General features: G+C 57.6%; 1 long non-coding RNA gene across 1 annotated transcript; it reads left to right on the plus strand.

Annotated features, from left to right (window-relative positions):
* Positions 1–2,410: 2,410 nt before the first annotated feature.
* On the plus strand, positions 2,411–4,474 carry LOC129124909 (uncharacterized). The gene is made up of 3 exons (XR_013183948.1): positions 2,411–2,653; positions 2,868–2,946; positions 3,133–4,474. It is a non-coding gene; the product is annotated as an uncharacterized LOC129124909 (long non-coding RNA).
* The last annotated feature ends 3,291 nt before the right edge of the window (positions 4,475–7,765 follow it).

Below are 7,765 nucleotides of genomic sequence, written 5' to 3' on the forward strand. Positions count from 1 at the left end.
TGTGAAGAGCTGCTGTCCGTGAGATGAACTCACCCTGCAGAAGTTCATGGAGAAGTGTCTCAGGAGGGACCCCTGGCACAGCAGGGGAACGACTCCTCTCCCCGAGCAGCAGAGAAACAACGGGTGATGAACGGAGCAGAGCCCCCAGTGCCTGTCTGCCTGCACCACTGGGGGAGGAGCAGAGCTGGGAAGGAGGGAGGAACAGGCAGAAGGTGTTTGTGAAGCTTTATTTTACTTCTCACTATCCTGCCCTGATCTGGATAGAAAGAAATTCAATTAATACCTGTAATTTCAAAAATGTTTTGCCTATGATGGCATTTGCTGAATGATCTGTCCCAGTCCTTAACTCAAGCCATGAAGCCTTCATTCTGTTTTTTCTCCTGTCCATCTCTGGAGGGGAGTGAGAGAGCAGCTTTGGTGGGTGCCTGGCATCCAGGCAGGGCCAAATGGCTACAAGTTTCTCTTTTCTTTTTACTTTTTTTCCTTTCCCCTTTCCTTTCCTTTCCTTTCCTTTCCTTTCCTTTCCTTTCCTTTCCTTTCCTTTCCTTTCCTTTCCTTTCCTTTCCTTTCCTTTCCTTTTCCTCTCTCATTCTTTCTTTCCTGTTCTTTTGTTCTTTCCAGAGGTCACAGTGCAGAGGTTGAGTGGGGCTGTGATGGAGGCAGTGGAGGTGGCGGGGAGTAGCGGGGACAGGAGGCACAGGGCTGTGGCACAGGCACCCGAGGGGCCCGGGCAGCTGGCAGGGGGCAAGGCCTGTCCCCCTGGGCCAGCAGCAGCCCCGTGCCCTGCTCAAGGCGCTGCCAGCAGGGGCTGGGCCCCAGAGGCAGGGGCAGAGCCCAGCCCCGGGGGCGGCGTTTGTGCCCCGAGCCCCGTCCAGCCCAGCCTGCCCCGAGTGCGCAGTGAGCGCTGGCACGGCTGCCCTGGACAGCGTGGCCTGCTGGGGACACTGAGAGCTGCCCCGCTGTGACCCTGCCCTGGGCACTGCACAGGCACCAACCCAACCCCAGCCAGCAGCACCCCTGGGCATGGCCCAGGCACTGGAGAGCATCACAGCCAGCCCTGCTGCTGCTGGGGATGTCCCAGGCACCAGAGCCCATCCCAGCCCTGCTGCTGCTGGGGATATCCCAGGCACCAGAGCCCATCCCAGCCCTGCTGCTGCTGGGGATGTCCCAGGCACCAGAGCTCATCCCAGCCCTGTTCCTGGGATGTCACAGCCCCTACAAGTGTACCGGGTGTGGGAAGAGCTTCTCCCAGAGGTCAGCCTTGACCCAACACCAACACAGCCAGCACTGAGGGAAGCCCTGCCAGTGCCCCCAGTGTGGGAAGAGCTCCGTGCGCTGCTCCAGCTCCATCCCCACGGGAGGATCCGCGCTGGATGATCCCCAGTGACCCCGGTGGGCAGAGCCCCGGTGATCCGTGGTGCCGGTGATCCCTGTTGGGAAGACACCTGGCTGGGGGCTCCACATCCTCCTGGCTCCTCATGGCCTGGGTCTTCTTTTCACATTTCTTCATTCTTTCCAAGCTTTTACCCAAAACCTGGGTAAAAATAAAGATGTTGAACTAAGATGGGGCTAGAGAAGTGGGGGGCTGTTCCAGAGATGTGGGGGATGCTGGGTCCGAGGGAGCTGAGAGTTCCTGGGAAGGACTTGGGGCTTGCTCAGGGCTTTGGGGACACGAGGCCGAGCGGCTCCGGGTGCTTTGGAAGATGCTGGTGGAGATTCTGGGGCTGCTGATCAAGGACTTCCCGGCCTGGAACTGTCCCTGTGTCCCCTTGTCCCGCTTCCTGGTGTCCCCTGTAGCAGATACCCCCCTCCCTGCTGTCACTCCCCTTTCCTCCGCCCCTTCCCGTGTCACCCCACTCTCAGTCCCGTCCTGCTCCATTCCCAGTACGGGCCCCATTCCCTGTCCCCATTCCCCATTCCTCATTCCCATTCCCTGTCCCCATTTCCCATTCCCATTCCCGGTCCCCATTCCCAATCCCGGTCCCCATTCTCATTCCCATTCCCCATTGCCCATCTCGCATCCCCATTGCCCATCTCCCATTCCCATTCCCTGTCCCCATTCCCGGTCCCCTCTCCCCGGACGCCGCCGCCATCGCTCCGGCCCCCCTCGGCCCTCACGTGACCGTGCAAATTCCGCCCTCCTCCCGCCCACCAATCCCAGCGCACAAATGCTCCCTGATTTGCATAACCACGCCCTCTGCTTCGGCCCCGCCCCCGCCGGCTGCAGCCGCGTCCGGGCGCTGTTTGCTCCCAGTTCCCTCCCAGTGCTCCCAGTAAGAGCGGGACCGGCAGGGAGAGCGCTCCCAGTTCCCGCCCGCTGCTCTCACCATCGTTCCCAGTGCTCCCAGTATCGCTCCCAGTGCCGGGCGTGGCGGGGCCGCTTTGGAACCCCCCCAGGCCAGAACGCGGCTGCTTTTGGGTGCCGGCACTGCCCGGGCCGGGCTGGGAGCGGAGGAGGAGCGGGAGGGAGAGGAGGGACAGAGGAGGAGGAAAAGGAAAGGGAAAGAGAGAGAGAGGAGCGGGAAGAAGAGGAAGAGGAGGGCCAGAGGAGGAGGAAGAGGAGCAGCGGGAGGAGGAGCCGCAGCACCAACCCCACGCGGTTCCCCCGCTCGGGCCGCGGCTGCCCCGGTTCCGCCCCCTCCGGAAGCCGCAGGTGAGCGGGGAGGGGGAGTCGCCCCAAATCCATGGCGGAGAGGGGCGATCCCGGTGCAGAGGGACCCCCGGCAGCCTGGAGGGGTGGGGGAGGCTGGGGATGAGCGGGGTCCGGGCCCCCGAGGCTGAAAGGGGCGCTGACTTCTCCAGCTGCACTTGGGCACCGGGACCATCAAACCCGACACGCTCAGCCCTTGTTTTGCCACCCAAACCAGGATTTCCCATTCCCAAACCTTGGCCAGGTGGCGGAGGAGGCTGCGAGGAGGAAGAAGATGCCCCAGGACACCCAGGCAGGTGAGGAGGAAGTCAGTGCCCCTTTCCCCCTCTCTCCTGCTCCATCTCCCAGCCCAGCACGGCCCCCGGCTGCAGGACAGCCCCACTGCTGATGCTGCCCAGCCAGGGATGCACTGGGGGGATCTCCTTCCCCTTCCCTGTGGCACGGAGGCAAATCCCATCCTCTCCTTGTCCTTCCTCCCCCAGGGAAGGAGCTGAGGATGGAGAGCAGGGAGGACAAATCCCCACAGCAGAACCTGGTGGCTGAGGCCGTTTGGAGTGGCTCCAGGGCACAGGAATCCAACGGGGAGGAAAAGTCCCCGAGATCCCACACAAGGAGGGGCTGCAAATGCAGATCACGGGGATCCGAGGAGGAAAGACCCACCTTGGGCCGGGAAGGTGACCACAGGTCAGAGTTGGGGGTCCCTGAGCAGCTTCAGGATGGGGAGAAGTCCCACAAGTGCTCGGAATGTGGGGAGAGCTTCAGGTGGAGCTCCTGCCTGAACTCCCACATGGGAATCCACACCAGGGAGAGGCCCTATGAGTGTGGGCAGTGTGGGAAGAGCTTCAGCCACAACTCCAACCTGATCCGCCACCAGCGTGTACACACCGGGAGAGGCCCTACGGATGTCCTGAGTGTGGGAAGAGCTTCAGAGCCAGATCCAGCCTGATTTTCCACCAGAGGAGCCACACGGGGAACGGCCCTACGAGTGTGATAAATGCAGCAAGAGGTTTCAGATCAGCTCCAATCTCCTCCATCACCAGCGCACTCACACAGAGGAGAGGCCCTTCCGATGCCCCGACTGCGGGAAGGGCTTCAGGGACAAGTGCAGCCTCCTCAGGCTCATCCACTCCGGGGAGAGGCCCTACGAGTGTCCCAGGTGTGGGAAGAGCTTCAAGACCAGCTATGAAGTGACTGCCCACCAGAGGAGCCACACGGGGGAACGGCCCTACGAGTGTGGGGAGTGTGGGAAGAGCTTCAGGACGAGCGCCCACCTGAGTGCCCACCAGCCCATCCACAGCGGGGAGAGGCCCTATGAGTGTGCCTGGTGTGGGAAGAGCTTCTCCCAGAGGTCAGCCTTGACTCAACACCAATGCATCCAGCTGTTGTGTTGTCTGTATAAGTTGGACTGTTCTGTTCCCCCTATCATGCAATGGTTCTGCCCTGGTTCTCCCTTTCCTCCTTTATGCTGCCAGTTATCCCAACTCCTCCCCAGTTGCCTTGGAGATTAATGTACCCTTTCTCAAATCCCTCCCCGGTGCCCTGTCCGTCACTCGGCGCTCCCACCCTTCTCTCTAGAACTCTCTAGAAACTTTCAGCTAGAGCGTCAAGTGATTGGCTCAGGGGCCGGGGCCCCACCCTCAAGTTATCCCCATTGGGGTTTTCCCTAAGTCAATCTTTTGTATCCCACTCCCCTCTGAAACCCTATTCGTCCAAGGACTGACTCCTCCCCTGTGTCCCTCCCTCCTTATAAGCTGTTGCAACTTCCCCCTGGCTCTCTTTGGTTGTCGGTTTCCCCTGGGACCCAATAAACCTGGATTCACCACAGCTGGAGAGCGCTCTCTCATTTCTGCTGACTGTAGCCATAAGCCAAGCCACATCCTGCCACAAGGTAACACTGCTGTCACGGCACAGAGCGTTTGCCTTAGGTGCTGTCCCGAACCACAGAGATCGGGATAGTGCCCCCCTACTGCTAGTGGTGCTGGACAGCCGGCCGGGACGTCCGAGAAGGACAATCAATCACTCTTCCTCCAGCTGGACCGCTTCATCCAGCACTGAGGGAAGCTGTGGGAGTGCTCCCAGGGCGGGAAGAGCTTTGTGTGCTGCTCCAGCTCCACAGCTCCATCCCTCATTGGAGGATCAGCACTGGATGATCCCCAGTGACCCCGTTGGGCAGAGCCCTGGTGATCCGTGGTGCTGCTGATTTGTGTTAGGAAGACACCTGGCTGGCTCCTGGCTCCCCGTGAGCACCTGGACACACCCACAGACCAACATCAGAAATCCATTGTGGAGAGCTGTCGCCCTGACTTTTGAAGATTTTTCTAGGCCTTCTGATGTTTACATTCTTGTAGCAAACTTTCTCACATACTTCCTGTAAATAAGGTATTGTTTTGCATTCTTTTATGGAGGAGAAGAAATTTGATGGACTGTTGGTTTGTCCAGTGTCATTGGAGAGGTGGCACTGTCACCCTCCAATCCACTGTCACTTTTGGAAAACTATAAATGTTGGAGTCAGGAAATAAACTTCCCTTTTCTCACCTTGAGAACAGTGGTGTGTGCGCTCGTGTTGTTTCATGTCCTATAGCGACATGGAGCAGATTTGTCGACTTCTGACCCCATAAAAATCTCACTTCTTGCGTCTTCCTGGTGGCATCAAGTAACGCTGGGTGGCCTTGGAGGTCTTCTCCAATACCAATCCATCATTTTAATTCTCTCTGCCCCACAGGCATCTTCTACAACCAAATCGGGTCAGACTGGGGCAAAACCCATGATTTTGGAGACAGTGGGGTTGGAAACCCCTCCAAAAAAGGTTCTTCTCACCCACCCAAGCACGTGGATGCTCTTCTGGCAGGGACACATAAATCCTTTTGGTTTTGCCTTCAAACACAAAGGTTTCTGTTCATACTTTTGAAAGCCCTGAAATTGGGGTAAAAATCAAGACATTGAACTAAGGCTTGGATAGGAACACGTGGGGACACAGCCCTGGGTGGGGACCTGAGTTGGAAGTGGCCATGGACAGGGACATGGGGGGACACAGCCATGGATGGTGACATGGGAGGACATGATCATGGATGGGGACATGAACTGGGACAGCATCAAGGCCACCACCTGTGCCACCACAGTGCCACCAGCACCTTCATCTCAGCCATAGCGCTGCCTGATGCAGTTCCTGTCACCACGTCCCCCCTGCCACCATTGTGGTGTCCCAGACGAATGTCACCACCCACCAGGGCAGGATGGGAACTTGTTCAGCTGGTGACAAGTGGCCCAGGAGTGAGTGACAGCCACCAGGGTGTCCCAGGGCCACCGCGCTCAGGGGACCCCAACCGCCCCTGGGGACAGGGCAAGGGTCAGTGTCACCCACAGGGGCCATGTGGGCCCATGCTGGGTGTCACTGGAGGCGTCCTGGTGGCAGCATCCCCACAGGTGTGGTGACATTGTCCCCTGGTGTGTGTCCTGGTGGCATCATGTCCCTTACATGTTGATGACCCAAGTTACATCATCCTTGTTCTCCTCCCCATTTCTAGAATGTTCCCCACTCCCACTTTCCTATTGGTTCCCGTTGCCTGCAGCTCCTCCCCTGAATCCCAGTTGGTTGCTGCCCTTTTGTCCCGCCTTTGCACCACCCTTGTTCCCTCTGCCCATTGGCCCTCAGGCCCAAAGTGCGCTGGTGTTTGCAGGGGTCCCAGGACGAGGGAAGAGACGAGAATCTTGACTCCATGTTTCAGAAGGCTGATTTATTATTGATGATATATATTATCTTAAAAGAAAATGATATATTAAAACTATACTAAAAGAATTGAAGAGAGGATTTCATCAGAAGGCAAGCAGGGAATAGAAAAGAATGATAACAAAAGCTCATGACTCTCAGAGAGTCCGGGCCAGCTGACTGTGATTGGCCATTAATTAGAAACAACTAACATGGACCAATCAAAGATGCACCTGTTGCATTCCACAGCAGCAGATAATTCTTGTTTTTCTTTTGCTGTGAGGCTTCTCAGCTTCTCAGTTTCAGAAAATATCATGGTGACACCAAAGCTCCACCTCCCTTGTCCCATATAAAACCCCGGACCCTGCTTTGTTCTTGGTTCTTGGTGCCTGGACCCCTCGGGTGTGTTGGCCCATAAAGCACCCCTGGAACTCCAAGCAGGGATCCCCTCCCGCCTGTTTTCCCCCCGAGCTGCAATCGCCATCGGCCTGGTGCTCGCTGAGCCATCCCTTTCCTAGAGGAGACGCCCTGGGGAAGGCAGTGCCTGGTGCTGGGGATGGGCACTGGGGACTGCTTTGGGCTGGGGAGACTGAACTTCCTTCCAGGGGCTTCTCTGGGGCAGGGCTTGGATTTGGCCTGGAAACAGAGGGAAGGTTCCAGGAGGGTTTTGTTCCTGCCCAGAGCCAAGGCCTTTCCTGTTCCTCATCCTGCCCTGGCAGCGAGGGCTTGGGGAGCACCAGAAAGGGGCAGAGACGCAGCTGGGACAGTGACCTGACTTGACCCCAGGGCATTCCCAGACCATGTGGAAGAAGAATCAGTCTGGAAAGAGGGGGAAGAAGCAGAAAGGGGGGCATGCTGGCAGTGATGGCATTTGTGTCCCCAGGTCACCATTGCCTGGGCTGGAGCCCTGCTCACCTGGGCACGGATGAACACCCACCTGCCCGTGGGAAGCAGGGAATGAATTCCTGGTTTTGCTTCCTTGCACAGCTTTTCCTTCCCCCATGGACCTGTCTGAGTCTGAGCCCAGGAGTTTGGGCTCTTTGTCTCTTTCACTGCCTGGATTCTCCCCCATGGGGTGCTCCAAGGAACTGGGCCTGAGGCCAGAGAAGGAGACAGGAGAGATGGAGCTTTGCACTGTGGCCATGGCAACAAGCAGGGCACCCTCAGTCCATAAATAAAATCGGGCACAGAAACGGGCAGATGGGATTTTACACCCTTCCCTGCTGCTTGCATTTCCTGCAAGCTTTCTGCAGTGTTGCTGGCAATATTTTTGTACTTTTTCAGGTGATTTACACAACACCTCACAGGACACACTCACAGGATCAGGAGAATTATGTGATATCCCATGGATTCATGTCCCTAGGATATACCAAGGCTCTAGTTGATTAGTTACTGTTTGAGTCCAGAAG

The sequence above is a fragment of the Agelaius phoeniceus genome, chromosome 11 (genome assembly GCF_051311805.1).
Source record: "Agelaius phoeniceus isolate bAgePho1 chromosome 11, bAgePho1.hap1, whole genome shotgun sequence".
Classification (NCBI taxonomy): domain Eukaryota; kingdom Metazoa; phylum Chordata; class Aves; order Passeriformes; family Icteridae; genus Agelaius; species Agelaius phoeniceus.